General features: G+C 44.2%; 1 pseudogene; it reads left to right on the top strand.

Moving 5' to 3' along the window:
- Positions 1–1,110: 1,110 nt before the first annotated feature.
- On the top strand, positions 1,111–11,418 carry LOC148147687 (NACHT, LRR and PYD domains-containing protein 3-like; annotated as a pseudogene).
- Positions 11,419–18,659: the final 7,241 nt, after the last annotated feature.

The raw sequence follows: 18,659 nt of genomic DNA, 5'->3' as shown, positions 1-18,659 counted from the left end.
CACCAATGACTTATACAGCTGTAACATCATGTCCCAACTCCTATACTCGTTACTTTGACCAATGTATGCCAGCATGCTAAATGCCTTCTTCACCATCCTGTCTACCTGTGGCACCACATACCAAGGACTATGTACTTGTACTCCTGGGTCCCTCTGTTCCACAGCACTCCTCAGGACCTTAGCATTTACGGTATAAGTCCTTCCTTGATTTGACTTTCCAAAGTGTAACACCTCACATGTGACTGTAGTGAATTGCATGAGTCAATCCTCAGCCACTTCCCTGCAATTTTTGACAACCTTCCTCGCTATCAACGATACCTCCGAATTTTGTATCATCTGCAAACTTACCCATCATGCCTTGTGCATTCACATCCAGATCATTGATGTAAGTAACAAATACTGAAGGTCCCAGCACCAACCCCTGTGGCTCACCACTAGCCACAGGACACCAGTCCAAGAAATGACCTTCAACAATTACCCTCTGTTTGCTACCGTTGAGTTAATTTTGAATCCAGTTAGCTATCTCTGGGTTTAGAAGGATCTGGACCAAATGCGGGCAATTGGAACTAGCACATGGTCAGCATGTGCTAGTTGTGTATGCCATGTGACTTAACATTCACAACTCGCCTGCTGTGCGGGACCTTGTCAAAGGCCTTGCTAAAGTCCATATATAGAACATCTGCTGTCCGACCCTCATCTATCCTCTTGGTGGTCGGTTTAAAATTGGAACCATGCAATGGCCAGGAATTGAATCTGGGTTAACTGCTTGGAAAGCAGCTGTGCTCAAAGCACTATACTAACATTGCTCACTGATGGACTTCTGGGTTTTCATTGATGTAGCAGGTGAAGATGGTTAGACCTAGGATGTTTCCTGAGGAGTTCTTGCAAAGGTGTCCTGAAGGTGAAATTGCTGGCATGAACAATAACAACAGTCTTTCTTCTTGCTACTTATTGCTACAACCAGTAGAGAGTTTTCTCTGGATTCTCCTTGACTGTTGTTTTTCCTTGGCCTCCTGGTGTCACACAAGGTCAAATGGTGCCTTGATGTTAAGGGGAATTCCTCTCCCTTCTCCTCTGGAGTTCCACTTCATTGAACCAAGGCTGTAATCAATGGCCCTAGTGGCACCTAAACTGGCCATCAATACGCAGGCAATTGCTGACCAGGTATTGATTGATAGCCTGTTAATGACACCTTCCTTCCCATTTCCATGTTAGAGAATGGACAGATGAGATGTTAATTAACAACATCAGAGCTGCCCTCATTTTTCTGTGTAAGACGTGCCTGGGTAATTTTTCACGTTCTCGGTCCATGCCAGTGCTGTTGCTCCATCAGAACACTTTGGCTCGGCAGGTTTTTCGATATTTAAGTTGTCAGGACCCACAACTTTTTAAGTATCCAGTGCCTCCTGTAATTCCATAACATCAGGGAGAATGAGTTGAATTGGCTGCAGACCGGGATTTGTGAACATGGGGACCTCAGGTGGAGGCTGAAATGGATCAACGTCTTGGTATTTTTGCTTGAAGATTGATGCAAATGCTTCAGCTTTATCTTTTGCACTGATATCCTGGACTCCCCCCAACTGAGGGTTTAGTTGTTGGAGAGCAGCCTTCTCACCCAGTGGTTTAATTGTCCACCATCTTTTTATGACTAAATATGCCAGAACATAGATCAGCAGAACTTAGATGTGATGCAAAAATTACTGGTGGAATCCAGCAGGTCTGGCAGCATCAATGGGGAGAAAGCAGAGTCTCATTGGTTGTGTGATCACTTAGCTCTGTCCGTTACTTGTTGTGTAGTTGTGTAGTTTCATCAGGTTGGAACCTCATATATTGGTTTTCAGCGCTGCTGTTTGTATGTCCTGTTGTACTCTTCATGGAACCAGTCTGAAGACTTCCTACTCATATACTCACCCAGATGCCTTTTCAATGTTGTAATTGTACCAGCTTCCACCATAGAGCCACAGGGTCATACAGCATGGAAAGAAACCCTTCGATGCAAACAGTCCAAGCTGAACATAATCCCCAAACTAAACTAGTTCCACCCACCTGCTACTGACCAATATCCCTCCAAACCCTTCCTATTCATGCATCCATCCATACATCCATCACCCTCGGCATGAAGGATTTGCCCCTCAGGTTGCTTTGAAATCTTTGCCCTCTCACTTTAAACCTCTGCCTTCTAGTTTTGGACTCTGTTACCCTGGGGAAGACCTTGGCCATTTACCCTCTCCATGCCCCTCATGATTTTATGAATCTCTATAAATTCATGTTTCAGCCTCTGATGCCCCAGAGTAAAAAATGTCCCAGGCTATCCAACTTCTCCCTATAGCTGAAACCCTCCAGTCAGATTATCAATGCAAGGTATAATTCTGATGCTGCAGATAGCTCACTGAACTCCATTTCACATAGAGATAGTGCCACACCACATGATGCAGTATCTATAAAATGTGTGGCAGGCAGTTTGGTGACAATGCCTTTGGAATGTCCCAACTCAGTCAGCAGGTGGTGCTGCTGAGCCTGTCTTAGTGAAGGATACTGAAGCCTCCCACACAGAGACCATTGTCTGTCCTTTCCACCTTCAAATTGTGTTCAAACAGGGAAATTCATGGGCTGTGGTAGTTGATAATCAGCAGAATGTTTCCGTGCCTGTACGTAATCTAATGCCATGAGGCTTTATGGGGACAGGCATCAATGCTGAGCACTTCCAGGGTACACCTCCCCCTCCCCCAACCCTTAACTATTCCATGGGGTTGCTTCCTCTGCTGGCTCTGTCCTGCCAGTGGGACAGGACCTGCCCTGAAATGATCATAGTGTTGTCTGGGACTTTGTCTGGAAAGTGGGATTCTGTGAGTGTGACTATTTTCAATTGTTGCTGGATTAGTCTGTGCGGAATAAACTGCAAATCAATTTTAAGTTTCATACAATGAAGAGTTAACCCCAATTTATTTCTTTGAATCTTAAAATCAAATCAAAATAAATGTTTTTTTAGTTGAAGATTATTCACTTCAATAATCAGAATGCACATCCAATTATTGCTAAATTTAGTAACTGTAGTAACCAGCTGATTAATGCTGAGTTCAATAATCGCAGTAAACAGTTGATTAATGTTCAGATGAGGAGAACGTGAGGACTGCAGATGCTGGAGATCAGAGCTGAAGATGTGTTGCTGGAAAAGCGCAGCAGGTCAGGCAGCATCCAAGGAACAGGAGAATCGACGTTTCGGGCATAAGCCCTTCTTCAGGATTCCTGAAGAAGGGCTTATGCCCGAAACGTCGATTCTCCTGTTCCTTGGATGCTGCCTGACCTGCTGCGCTTTTCCAGCAACACATTTTCAGCATCAGTAATGTTCAGATGAGTAAATACATGATCTTTGCACTGCCATTTACATCAAAAATATGATTGAAAAGGCCAGAATCTAAATATAGTCTTGCTGGATCACACTGGCACCTCCAGTAAAGAGTGACTGGCTCCTAAATATCGCCAGACAGCTCCCAAACTGGATCTGGACTGTTATTCAAACATTTCCTCACAACAGACAATTTAGACTGGTCCTTGAACAAGGATGAAGTGCGTGGGGCAGATTGGCCAATGGTCTAGCACAAGGCTCAGTGCAATTTTCACCATTTATACAAATGAGCTGCAAATGACCATGTCTCATAAGTTTGTCCATGCTGATGACATCTAGTGTGCCACATAAGCTTCATAATTCTTTGCAGCAGATCCTTATTGAAGGTATTAGAAAAATGATGGATTACATGGCATCTTGCGTTGAATCCCGCATCAACAATATCCAGTGCATGTCAGCTCCACAATCCCAGTGTCCAAACAGAATTGTGCATCTATAATGATGGCCAGCATGATCCCAACTAACATTATTGTGTGTGACTCAAACTTGAAATTTTTTGCAGATGTTTTCTATCTTGTATTGATCATTAACAGCAAAGTGTCATTATTGAAGATCATAAATCCTTTGATCATAGCCACTTGATTGTCCAGTAAACAAATCCACCCATTTCTTTAGTTCAATTTTAAGACTGAAATCTAATGAAGACATAGTGCCCAAATGAAGAGTCTGGTTATCACACCCAGGATCAAATTATTATTTAACCCAAGCAATTTGAAAATATCCAATTATCTTTCCCTTGAAATTCCACAACTAATTGTTTTCATGGCAATAATGTAACTATGTTTCCAAATATTCCAGATACGAGGGCATATCAAGTTGCTTTTATCTATCTCACATGTGACTAAACTGGGATATGAATCTCAGTGTCCATGTGTAGGACATAGACTTATAATACCGTTATGAAGAGCTGTGAAATAGACAGGACGGAGGATGGAAGAACACAACAAGCATCAAGAGGTGGAGAAATTGATGTTTCGTGTGTAACTCTTCTTCAGGACTGGACTATCAGCAGGTGGAGATGTCAACTTTTTTTTGTCTCTAATGCAGGACTGTGAAGCAGAGATACTTACAGAATTGGGATATATTTCCAAATCAGGATGATGATTGACTTGGAATAGAATTTATAGTGCATGGTGATCCCATGTATCTGCTTCTCATGTCCTTCGAATGATTGTGGATTTGCAATTTTGCTTGAGGAACTTTGGAGAATTTCTGCAATCTAATAATTGGTACATATTGCTACTACTGAGAGTCAGTGGTGGAAATAAGATGGTTGTGGTGGCCATCAAGTGAACTGTTTTATCCCAGATGGTGTCAAGCTTCTTGAGTGTTGTTGCAGCCTCACTCATCTCAGCAAATGGGGAATATTCCACCACACTCCTGACTTGGACTTTCAGATGGTGGACAGATGGAAGTCAGGCAGTGAGTTATTCCCTGCAGTATTCCTAGCTTCTGCCCTGCCTTGTCACTACTGTATTTATGTGGATAGTCCTGTTCAGTTTCTGGTCAATAGTAATCTCATGATGGTGATTATTAAGGAATCAGTAACAGTAACCCCATTCAATATCAAAGGACAATTGTTTGATTCACTGTTGTTAGAGTTTATCATTGTCTAGCATTTCTGTGCCATGTATGCTTTTTTCCACTTTTCATTCCAAGCCTGCATATTGCCCAGGTCTCACTGTATTTGGATAAAGAGTACTTCAGTACCGGAGTCGTCGCAAATGCAGTGTAATCATTAGCTAATATCCCCATGCCTGACCCGATGATGGAGGGAAGTCCATTAATGAAATTACTGAAGATGGTCAGGCCTAAGACACTCCTTTGAGGAACTCCTGCAGAGATGTCCCGCAGTTGTGACGACTGACCTCAAAGAACCACAACTTTCTTCTCTTCTGCCAGGGATGACTCCACCCAGGGGAGATTTCCCCCGATTTTCATTGCCTCCAGTTTTGCTCAGGCTCCTTGAAGCCACACCAGGGCAAACACAGCCTTGATGTTAAGTACAGTCAGACTCACCCCACCTCTGGAATTCAGCTCTTTCTGTCCATGTTTGGACGAAGGCTGGAGTGAGGTCAGGAGCTGAGTGGTGTCACTGTGCAGATTGTTGGTATGTAGGTGCTGTTGATGAAGGTTTCGTTCACATTTTCATGATCGATATCATATTGATGGAGTGGGAATTCGCCAGGTTGGCATTGTCCAGTTATTTATGCACAGCACATACTTGAGCACATTTCCACTCTCTCAGGTAGATGTCAGTGCTGTAGCTGAGCAGGAACTGCTTGCCCAGGGGTACAGCATGTTCTGGAGCACATGTCATCTGTCCCATTGCTGGGATGTTGTCAAGGCCCCAGCCTTTACCCACTAGTGTAGGCCAAGATGGTCTACCCATCAGCATAGTGAATGGGTTTAGCCTTATCTTTGCATTGATTTACTGGGCTCACCCAGTGTTGATTATTGCAGATATATGTGGATCCTCGTTCTCCTGCAATGAGTCATTCATTTGTTCACTATCATTCATGATGGGAAGTGACAGGACTGCAGGGCTTAGATCTAATATGTTGATTGCAGAATTCCTTAGTTCTGTCTGTCACATCCTGCTCATGCATGTGGTGAATGTGTTGGTGAAGAACACAGCTTGGAGGTCATTGTGAAGCAGGCGGAGAATGGTGACAGAATTCTGTGGGCATCCACATTTGAGGAAGGTATCCCATAATCCCTCACGATCCACAGAGTCAAAATCTCGAAGATTGAAGAAGGCCATGTACAGAGGTTGCTGCTGTACCCTGCACTCTGCTTAGATTTATCACACACTAACAATCCTGGCCATTCAGCCTCTTGATATGCTGAAGCTACATTGAGACTCGGGAAGAGCTCTTCAGCCCCTTGGAGGACACTACTGAGGAGGAGGATTCTCATGATGACCTTACCCATGACAGACAGTGGGAAATCTCTCTGTATGGTCAGACCTGTCTTCTTTCTTGAAGTTGGTCACAATAAAAGTGTCTCTGAAATCTACTAGCATGCTGTCTTCATTTCAGATAAGGATGGTGAGGTGGATTCATGTCAAGAATGATTCTCCACCATATTTTAGTCCTTCACTGGGGATTCCATCTGTGCTTGTTGTTGTTCTGTTGTTGGAGGTGTTTTTGCCCTCAGGGTGAGTTGGAGGGTTGCTGAGATGGTGTGTGTAGTGTGTTGTAGAATGGTGTCAGGAATACTTGTGCTGAAGGCTGTGTATTGGTGGAGGTGGCCCTCAAAATGCTCTCTCCAGTGAGTGCTGACTGCCTCTCGGTCTTTGATGAGGGACTCTCTGGGATTGGCTCTTAGTGGGGTCACTCCTTGGGTACTCGGGCTGGAGATGGCTTTGAGTGCGCTGAAGAAGCCACACACCTTGTGGCTGTCAGTGAGTCACTGACTCTCCTGCTGACTCTCTCCACCCACCATGTCAAGCTTTTCAAGTGTTGCTCATTCAGGCAAATTGGAGATTATGTCATCACATTCCTGACTTGTGCCTTGCATCTACTCTGTCTATCTCTTTTAAGATTAGGAGATGCCGTTGTTGGACTGGGCTGTATAAAGTTAAAAGTCACAGAACAACAGGTTATAGTCCAACAGGTTTATTTGGAAGCATTAGCTTTTGGAACGCTGCTCTTTCATCAGATGATTGTGGAGAAAAACATTTTAAGATACAGAATTTATAGCAAAAGTTTACAGTGTGATGTAACTGAAATTATATATTGAAAAAGACCTGGATAGTTTGTTAAATCTCTCATCTTTTAGAATGACCATGTTGGTTTCAGTTCCTTCATATGTAAATCACAAACCCTTTTTTAAAAGTTACATTCTCAAGTGCACTTTAACAATTGGTGTCATGTCAACCCAGATAAGGTGTTTGTAGGTGTTAGCTCCGTGTAAAGGCTATCTGTACCCAGGTAGTGTATTGAAGGTGTGAGCTGCCCTGTGTGAGACTGTCTGTGCCACAATGGACAGACTGATTCTAATCTAAAAAATGGATTTACAAAATCTCACAAGGGAGTCATGCAGTATTTGAACAAAGTAAAATGTAATTCTGCAAGTACAAATTCACCCCACAAATTTATATGTATATGTGTATATGTGGGTGGGTGTGTGTGTGGGGGGGGGGGGGGGGGGGCGGGGTGGGACTTTGAGTGTCTGTGAGAGGGTGTGTGTATGTGTGTGAGTGTAAAGGGGTTTAATTCTGTGAGAGGGCGTGTGTGGGGGTATATGTGTGAGTGCATGAGAGAGGGTCTGAGTGTGTGTGTGCCCCACTCAATGCAATCCCACTAAGCGTTTTTGTCATTTGCAAATTTGAAAATATTATAAATGGCCCCCACATCCAAATCATTGTGAACTGCAGGGGCCCAAGCACTAATCCTTCTGGTAACAGCTTGACAACCTAACTTGACTAGGACATGACCTTACAAAACAGCTTGAGGGACCAAATAACTCCTTGTCCGTTTTTACTGGGCATTCCCAGAAACATGTGTTGATTTGCAATGAAATGCCTGGAGTACTGGATGGGTGGTTATATTAATGATCTGAGGGAAATCTTCATGTTGAGTACAGATTAAAATCAGTTGATGATTGAAACATTTCTGGACCATTGCCCAATTTCAAGGGTTTTCCAAAAACTGGTTCGATTGCTGCACATAGGTTGATTGAAGCTGTAAATAAAATCGACAGCAATTTATTCAATAGTAGATATTACATCATGAAATGGTATTGAGAAATTGTTGTAATGACAGTACAGCTAACATTGTGAACCACTTTCTTTCTGTTCCAGATTGAAGGTGTTCAGTCGAAACACGAGGTGATGCTCCAGGTACAAACTAAAAATCTGAGTGAACACTGTCCCAGTAAATGAGGAGATGAACAGTTTCGAGCTGGTGGATTAATACACTGAGTTACTGCTGATCGCTAACATACGAGATCGGACATTAATGGAAGATGAGCTGCTGGTAAGAGGCCAAGATCATGAGGTGTAGAGAGACAAACATCTCTGGAGAGACATGGAAAAAATACAATCTCATCAGTTGTTCCAGAGCAGTTTTTATCCCCCAGATAAATTACATACCTGGGACTACAAAGAACAAAGAACAAAGAAAATCTACAGCTGAGAAACAGGCCCTTTGGCCCTCCAAGCATGAGCCAATCCATATCCACTCTCTCAACCTACTGCCCAATTCCTAAGCATCTGTATCCCTCTTCTCCCCACCTACTCATGTTGAGACACATCTTAAATGAATCTACCCCATGTCTGCCTCTACTACCTCTGCTGGCAACAAATTCCAGGCACCTACTACCCTCTGTGTAAAGTACTTGCCAAGTGTATTCCCCTTAAACTTTTCACCTCTCACCTTAAAAGCATGACTTCTCATTACTGAATCCTTCACCCTGGGAAAAATCTTATCTCTATCCACCTTGTCTATAACCTTCATGATTTTGTAGACCTCAATCTCCTTATTTCTAATGAAAACAATCCTAACCTACTCAACCTCTCTTCATAGCTAGCCCCTTTCATATGAGGCAACATCCTCGTAAACCTTCTATGTACCCTCTCCAAAGCGTCCAAATCCTTTTGGTAATGTGGCGACCAGAATTGTACACAGTATTCTAAATGCGGCCGAACCAAAGTCCTGTACAATTTTAATGTGACCTTGCAGCTCTTATACTCAATACCCCTTCTGATGAAGGCAAGCATACTATATGCCTTCTTGACCACTCTATCCACCTGTGCAGCAACCTTCAGGGTACAATGGACCTGAACTCCCAGATCTCTCAGCTTATCAAATTTTCCCAAGGCTCTTCTGTTTACAGTATAGTTCACTGTAGGCTTTCCAAAATACATCAGCTCGGAATTGTCTGGATTGAACTCCATCTGCCACTTCTCCGCCCAACTCTCCAGTCTATCTATATTCTCCTGTATTCTTTGGCAGTCCCCTATGCTTTCTGCTACTCACCAATCTTCGTGTCATCTGCAAACTTGCTGATCCTACCAACAGTGCCCTCTTCCAGATCATTTATGTATATCACAAACAACAGTGGCTCCAGCAATGATCCCTGTGCGACACCACTGGTCACCTTTCTCCATTTCAAGAAATTCCCTTCAACTACTACTCTCTGTCCCCGTTGCTCAACCAGTTCTTTATCCACCTAGCTAGAACACTCTGCACACAATGTGACTTCACTTTCTCCATGAGTTTACCATGGGGAACCTTGTCAAATTCCTTTCTAAAGTCCATGTATGTAACATCCACAGCCCTTTCCTCATCTACCAACTTGGTCACTTCCTCAAAGAACTCCATTAAGTTAAGAAGGCACAATCTCCCCCGCACAAAACCATGTTGCTTATCACTGATAAGCCCATTCTTTTCCAAAAATAAATAGATTTTATTCTTCAGTACCTTCTCCAGCAACTTTCCCACCACTGAGGCCAGGCTCACTGGTATGGAATATCCCTACTACCCTTCTTGAACAAGGGGAATAACGTTTGCAAGTCTCCAGTCGTCCGGCACTTCACCTTTGTTTAAGGATGCTCTAAAGATATATGTCAGGGCCCCAGTTATTTCCTCTCTCACCTCCCTCAGCAACCTGGGATAGATCTCATCCAGTCCTGGGGATTTGTCTACCTTAATAACCTCTAGCCTACCCAATACATCTTTCCTACTTAGGTCAATGCAAGTATGGTAACAGTGATTGTGACCCAGGGATTGGAAAGACAATAATGGTACAAAAGGTTGTTTATGACTGAGCAACTGGGAAAATATAGCCAGAATTTACATTTGTTTTCAGTTTTAAATTTTGGGATTTGAACACGATTAACTGTCGTATAAACCTGAGGAACCTGATACTGGATCAGTATCCTTAATTTGGGAATGTTTTGGGAGAGCTCTGGAAGAACCCAGAGGGTTTGCTGTTTACATTCGATGGTTTGAATTAATTCAAAGACAGCATCGATTTTTCTGACAGTCGGAGAAATACAGAACCTCAGTTCATGTGCACAGACCCTGAAAGCTGGTGTGAAGTGTCTGACATTGTGTACAGTTTAATCCAGCACAAGCTGCTCCCAGGATGTTCAGTGTTAGTGACCAGCTGTCCGACTGCATCCCATTTGTTGGAAAAGGCTGGGATCAGTGTCTGGGATGAAATCCTGGGATTTGTTGGGGATGAGCGGAAGGAATATTTTAACAGGTTTTTTGAGGAACAGACGGTGGCAGCAGCTGTTTTCAGGCACATGGAGGAGAACGAGATCCTGTACACCATGTGCTACAACCCTTCGTACTGCTGGATCCTCGGTCTGTCACTGGGTCAATTTTTCACAGAAAAAGACAGGAAACAACAGCAAGTTCCCAGGACCATCACCCAGCTCTACTCCTACTATATTTATAACATCTGCAAAACCATGGCCGAGAGATTGAAGATCCCCGTGATGTGTGACTGAAGCTTGGTGAGATGGCCTTCACAGGAGCCTCTGAGAAGAAGATTGTGTTTAGGAATGGAGATTTGATCCAGTATATCCAACAACCCTCCCACTTCCTGTCTGGATTCATGATGGAATTTTTGGCGGGACATGATTCTGTCTACAGTGCAGTTTCCACATTCCCACATCTCACCATCCAAGTGTTTGTAGCTGCTCTGGTACAGTTCCTGACCCCAGAACCCAGGGACAACCCAAGGCTCCTCAGTAAAGCCCATCGCAAGGAAGATGGGCAGTTTGAGAGATTTCTCCATTTTGTTGCTTGTGTCTCCTCCACACTGACAACTCAGCCCTTGGAGGAGTTTCAGGGTCAATTTCTTCATCAAACAGCCTGCAAAGTGATTGGGTGAAGGAGAAGGTTAAAGAACAAATTAGAAATACAGCAAGTGAAATTGATAATCTCCCGAGAACATGGCAAAATCTGTTTGAGCCTCAGATCAAAGCACTAACTGGGTCCACATTGAGATTTCTAAAAGTCTTTAAGCTTAATGGATTGAGGACTGTGCAATGATATCATATCAGTGAGCTAAGATTGACAAGTCGCCAGGCCCGGTCCAGATTTGTCCTCGACTGTTTTGGGAAATGAGAAATGTAATTGCTTCGCCACTTGCGAAGATCTTTTCAACCTCACTCTCCACTGGAGTTGTACCTGAGGACTGGAATGAGGCAAATGTAATTCCTCTCTTCAAGAAAGGAAATAGGGATATCCCCGGCAATTACAGACCATAAGTCTCACGTCTGTCGTCTGCAAGGTGTTAGAAATGATTCTGAGGGATAGGATTTATGACCATCTGGAAGAGCATGGCTTGATTAAATGCAGTCAACATGGCTTTGTGAGGGGCAGGTCATGCCTCACAAACCTTATCGAGTTCTTTGAGGATGTGACTAGAAAAGTTGATGAGGGTCGAGTTGTGGATGTGGTGTATATGGACTCCAGCAAGGCATTTGATAAGGTGCCCCATGGTAGGCTCGTTCAGAAGGTCAGGAGGAATGGTATTCAGGGGAACAAAGATGTCTGGATACAGAATTGGCTGGCCAACAGAAGACAGCGAGTGGTAGTAGCAGGAAAATATTCTGCCTGGAAAGCTGTGGTGAGTGGTGTTCCACAGGGCTCTGTCCTTGGGCCTCTATTGTTTGTAATTTTTATTAATGACTTGGATGAGGGGATTGAAGGATGGGTCAGCAAGTTTGCAGATGACAAAAAGGTTGGAGGTGTCGTTGACAGTATAGAGGGCTGTTGTAGGCTGCAGCGGGACATTGACAGGATGCAGAGATGGGCTGAGAGATGGCAGATGGAGTTCAACCTGGATAAATGCGAGGTGATGCATTTTGTAAAGTCGAATTTGAAAGCTGAGTACAGGATTAAGGATAGGATTCTTGGCAGTGTGGAGGAACAGAGGGATCTTGGGGTGCAGGTACACAGATCCCTTAAAATGGCCACCCAAGTGTGGGTTGTTAAGAATATGGTGTCTTGGCTTTCATTAACAGGGATATTGAGTTTAAGAGTTGTGAGTTTGTGGGCGGCACGGTGGCACAGTGCCTCACAGCGCTAGAGACCTGGGTTCAATTCCCGACTCAGGCGACTGACTGTGTGGAGTTTGCACGTTCTCTCCGTGTCTGCGTGGGTTTCCTCCGGGTGCTGCGGTTTCCTCCCACAGTCCAAAGATGTGCAGGTCAGGTGAATTGGCCATGCTAAATTGCCCGTAGTGTTAGGTAAGGGGTAAATGTAGGGGTATGGGTGGGTTTTGCTTCGGCGGGTCGGTGTGGACTTGTTGGGTCGAAGGGCCTGTTTCCACACTGTAAGTAATCTAATCTAATCTAATATAATCTAATCTAATCAGATCTTGTTGCAGCTCTATAAAACTTTGGTTAGACCGCACTTGGAATACTGCGTCCAGTTCTGGTCACCCTAATATAGGAAAGATGTGGTGCTTTGGAGAGGGTTCAGAGGAGGTTTACCCAGGATGCTGCCTGGACTGGAGGGCTTATTTTATGAAGAGAGGTTGACTGAGCTCGGACTTTTTTCATTGGAGAAAAGGAGGAGAAGAGGGGACCTAATTGAGGTATACAAGATAATGAGAGGCATAGATAGAATCGATAGCCAGAGACTATTTCCGAGGGCAGAAATTACTAACACGAGGGGTTGGAGGGGTTTAAGCTGGTTGGAGGAAAGTATAGAGGGGATGTCAGAGGCGAGTTTTTTACACAGAGAGTTGTGAGAGCATGGAATGCGTTGCCAGCAGCAGTTGTGGAGGCAGGGTCATTGGGTACATTTAAGAGACTCCTGGACATGCATATGGTCACAGAAATTTAAGGGTGCATATATGAGGATCAGTGGTCGGCACAACATCGTGGGCTGAAGGGCTTGTTCTGTGCTGTACTGTTCTATGTTCTATGTTCTAAATATTTTATTTACATGATTTACAATGCATGTATGTGTTAGGAAATTCAACCAAAAATGCAGTTAAAATAAAATAGCAATGTTTCTCATATTACGGCTTCTATAAACTGTACACGAGAGAAATTAAGTGCTATATAACCTATATAGTCAAACAGACTTTGACTTAGAAAATTAGAGGAAGGATTTTTCAAAGAATTGTTTAATAGAATTGTTCTCAATTATAATTGAATAATGAAATCTAAAGATTTATAGATTGAATTCTAAACAACTTAAAGACTCCTCGCAGACCTATTAGAGTTACATCTTATTTAGTAGATCTGTATGGAATAACTAGGGAGATTTCCACAAGTCTGTACGTGTACTGGTTTCCGCAAACACTGGGTGGTAAAAACCCCCATTATAGTCATTGACTGGTTATTTGGCCTCTGTGTCTGAGGATCTATGGAATCATGGAGCTTTCAGAAATTATCCCAAAAAAAGAGCAATAATTTGGCTTGAAATTAATGCAGGCACTTTGATAGTGACTAAAGCTTGAGGAGATCATTCATTATATAACAGGATATTTAAATTTCATAAACTATCAGAATAAACTCCTGTTATTGAAAACTCCTGGGTAACATGTAAAATAACAGCTAACACTAGTTCACAGTGTGGCTTACACTCGAATATTTAACTGAGTAATATATTGGACAGAATAAAGAACGTTGGTTTATTGTTTCTCACACAGAGTCATTGCATCATGCAGCACGCAAACAGACCCTTTAGTCTAACTCATCCACTCTGACCATGTTCCCAAACTAAACTAGTCCTACTTGCCTACATTTGGCCCATAACCTTCCAAACCTTTCCAATTCATCTACTTATCCAAATATCTTTTAAACGTTGTAATTATCCACCACTTTCTTTGGTTGGGGGAGGGGTGGGGTGAAGCAGGGGAGTTGGGGCGGTATGGTAGCTCAGTGGTTAGCACTACTGCCTCATAGCACCAGGGACCCGGATTCGATTCCCACCTTGGGTGACTGTCTGTGTGGAGCTTGCACATTGTCCCTGTGTCTCCGTGGGTTTCCTCTGGGTGCTCGAGTTTCCTCCCACTATCCAAAGGTGTGCAGGTCAGGTGAATTGGGCATGGTAAATTGTCCATAGTGTTAGGTACATTAGTCAGGGGTAAATGTAGGGGAATGGGTCTGGGTGGGTTACTCTTCTGAGGATGGTGTGACCTTGTTGGCCTGTTTCTGTACTGTGGGGAATCTAATCTAATCTAATCAAGTTCATTCCGCACATGAGCCGCTCTCTGCATTCAGAAATAAATTGCTTAATATGTCCTTTTTAAACCTTCTTCATCTTAAAAATATGGTGCGTAATTTTGAACTCCACCACCCTAAGGAAAAGACCTTTGCTATTCATCTTATCTATGCCCCTCATGATTTTATAAACCTCCAAACGGTCACCCCTCAATCTCCTACGCTCAGTCAAAACATTCCCAGCCTATCCTGCCTGTTTTATAACGCAAACCCTCCACCTCTGACAACATCCTGGTAAATCTTTACTGAACCCTCTCCAATTTAGTAACATCCTTCATAGAGCAGGGTGACTCAAACTATACATTCCAAAAGTGGCCTCATCAATGTCCTGTGCAACGTCAACATGACGACTCAATGGTCTGAGCAATGAAAGCAAGCATGTTAACCATCATCTTAACCACCCTGTCTACCTGTGACACAACTTTAACGGAACAATGTGCCTGAATCCCTCGGTGTCTCCATTCGACAAAGCTACCTGGGGCCCTACCATTAACTGTACAAGTCCTGACCTTGTTTTTTTTACTAAACTGCAATAAACTCTATCTGCCACCAATCAGCCTGTTGTCTCACTTGACCAAGTCCCTTAGTAATCTTAGATAACCTTCGCTGTCGACAATACCAACAACGAGATAGATATAAGGGGCAACAGGCCAAAGGAATGGAGATGGGTGGGACCATGATAGATATGGGAGTCTCTGAGCTTATGCATGATAGTAACAGAGAGACAATTGCCTGAAACGGAATTGGAGGAATTGAAGACGGGAGAAAAATGCCAAAGAAGGTCTGTTGAGTACCGGGAATTTGTGGAAATTTTAAATAAGTTGATAAAGTTACTCCACATTGAGCTGATCAAATGAATGGCGCAAAGACAGTCATCACAGCAAGGCAGCTGAATAAGACTGGAACAAAACAAAGGAGCATCACCTACACCGAGACATTCCTAGACCAACACCGCGGTTTAAATGTGGATGCATCAGTGTGTATACCCAGCCCCCAGACAAACAGTCCTTCCAACAGCACATGGGCTCGCCGCAGGAAGAATTATGCTATTCACTCCTGGACCAGAGCTGATGTTTAACAGAGGAATCCCAGCAGGACTGTGTCAATGAGCTGAAATAAATCAAGTTCAGCTGGGACTCTGCGATCAACAGGAAATGGTTGGAGGAAGCTGAAATGGATAGGGAGTGATGGGTCCTCTCAGTGAAGATCCCAAGCACTGATTATTTTATTCAGCTTGATCTTCCTCTAACTGGTGTAAAGCTCAGTTAACAATGGCCAAATTTTGAATGAACTTCTAGATGATGGGGACTACAGTACACCCAAACCAATGAAAATAATCCTCATTCTGACTGAGCTCCTTCACCAGACTTGACAACCCTTGAACTGACTATCTGCTTACCCAAACTGCCCCAGTCAACCCATCATCTCCACTTGTTCCTGACCCACCAGACTTATCTCCTCACATCTTGACACCCTGTCCTCCTTGGTCCAAGAGCTTCCCACAAACATTCGGGATACCCCCACTCCCTTCACCTGTTTCATGACTTTTGGATCCCCAGCGCCCCCATTGCCTCATCCTCACCATGGACATCCAGTCCCTGGACATGTCCATCCACCATGGTGAAGGCCTTCAAGCTCTTCGTTTCCTCCTCTCCTCCCGACCCAAAATGTTCCCCTCCCAGACACACTCATTCAATTGATGGAACTGGTCTCCACCTTCAACTTTTCCTTCAACTTCCTTCAGACCATAAGTACCTGCATGGACCCTAACTGTGTCTGCCTCTTCATAGGATATGTGAAACAGTCCGTCTTCGGCAGCAACACCGACACCATTCCCCACCTTTTCCTCCACTATATTAACGATTGTACCAGCACATTGTGCTCCCACGAGGAGGTTGAACAGTTCATCAGCTTCATTAACACCTTTCACCATCACCATCTCGGACACCTCCGTCCCTTTCCTGGACCTATCCGTATCCATCTCTGGCGACCAACCCCACACAGACTCTATTCCAAACCCACCGACTCCCACAGCTACCTGAACTACACCTTTTCCCAACCCCACTCCTGTAAAAACACAACCCTTTACTCCCAATTCCTCTGCCTCTGCTGTATCTGCTCATAGGAGGAGCAATTCCACTCCAGAACATCCCACATGGCCTCGTATTTCAAGGACTGCAATTGCCTCTCCCACAGGATCAATCATGCTCTCCAGTACATCTCCTCCACTGATTGAACATCTGGTGTTGAACCAGACCCCACCAACTGTAACAAGGAGAGAATCCCTCTGGTTCTCACCTTCCACCCAACTGATCTCCAGACACAGCGCATCACCCTCCGCCATTTCTGCCACCTACAGACAGACCCCACCACCAGAGACATATTTCCCTCCCCACCCCTATCAGCATTTCACAGACACCATTCCCCCGGCAACTCCTTCATTAAGTCCACATTTCCCACCAACACACTCTCCATACCCGGCACCTTCCATTGCCACCACAAGACGTGTAAAACCTGTGCTCACAACTCTCTGCTCATCCCCATCCAAAGGATCTTCTCACATCCAGCAGAGATTTTCCTGCATATTCAAACACCTTATCTACTGTGTCCGTTCTTCTCAATGTGGTCTCCTCTATAGCAGCGAGACAGGATGCCAACTCCTGGAAAGCTTCAGGGAACATCTCTGGGACACATGCACCCAACAACTCCACCACCCTGTGCCGACCACTTCAACTCTCCTTCCCACTCTGCCAAGGACATGCAAGAGCTTTGTCTCCTCTACAACTCCAAGCCACCTGACGCCTGGAGGAAGAATGCCTCATCTTCCACCTTGGGACCCATCAACTACACAGCATCAACATAGACTTCACTGGTTTTTAATCTCCCCTCCCCCACCTCATCCCAGATCCAACCCTCCAACTCAGCACTGCTTCCTTGACCTGTCCGAACTGTCCATCTTCCTTCCCACCCTTCTGTTCTCCCTCGGCTCTGACCTATCTCTATCAGCCCCTACCTGCACCTACCTATCACCTTCCCAGCTACCTTCCCCCCACTGCCATCCCAACCCTCCTATTTATCTCTCAGTCCCCTTTCCCCACCTCCCGTATTCTTGATGAAGGGCTTGTGCCCAAAACGTCAACCCTCCTGCTCCTTGGATGCTGCCTGACCTGCTGTACTTTTTATTGTATTCAAACTCCATCTTGCTACACTTCAGCTCATTGGCCCATCTGTTTACGATCCTGTTGTAATCTGAGGTAACCTTCTTCGCTGTCCACTACACCTCCAATCTGCAAACTTAACAACTATATATCCTAGGTTCACATCTAAATCATTCATATACATGATAAAAAGTAGAGGACCCAGCACCAATCCTTGTGGCACCCCGCTGGTCACAGGTCTCCAGTCAAAAGGCAACCCTCCACCACCACCCTCTGTCTCCTCCTTTCAAGCCAGTTCTGTCTCCAATGGCCAGTTCTCCATGTGACCTAACCTTGCAAACCAGTCTTTATTGGATTATTCCAGTTTGGGTTTGGGATTGTAGACAGCGTGTATTAGGCGTTAGTGTCTTTTATTCTGGGTGTTGGATTCGGTCGGTTTAAACAGGGCTTGGTGTAGTAATGGATCGTTCAGTCACTGAGGGTTTTCTGGGGGTGGACAAAGTGACTGAGGGTTTTATAAAAGGTGAGCAAGGCAAAGCTGTTGGAACTGGCAGACATGCTGGAGATGAGATCATCTTCATCCGTCAGAAAAGGAGAGATAATTCCAGCAACAGCTCAGCATTTACATTTGCTGGAAACGTCATCAGAATCTCTGGAAATGGCTGGAATTTAATTGGAAATGAGAGAGCTTTAACATGGAAAAGAATGGAAACAGTTTAAATTACGATTAAAAGCAGACAAAAATGAAAAAGTGCAAACGGCTTTAGCAGAAAAAAACAAAAGGAAAGGAAAGGAAGGGCTGAGCATAATGAAAAGGAAAGGACAGAATCACTGTAGCAGAACAGAAAGGAGAAGAGAACGCGGAAAAAGAGAAATAAAGAGAGAATTTGAC

This window comes from Chiloscyllium plagiosum, unplaced genomic scaffold (assembly GCF_037043375.1).
Source record: "Chiloscyllium plagiosum isolate Xiang-an unplaced genomic scaffold, Cpla_swu_hap1 HiC_scaffold_15, whole genome shotgun sequence".
NCBI lineage: Eukaryota > Metazoa > Chordata > Chondrichthyes > Orectolobiformes > Hemiscylliidae > Chiloscyllium > Chiloscyllium plagiosum.
Note: the sequence above shows the minus strand (reverse complement) of the source record. Positions and strands in the feature narration are given on the sequence as shown.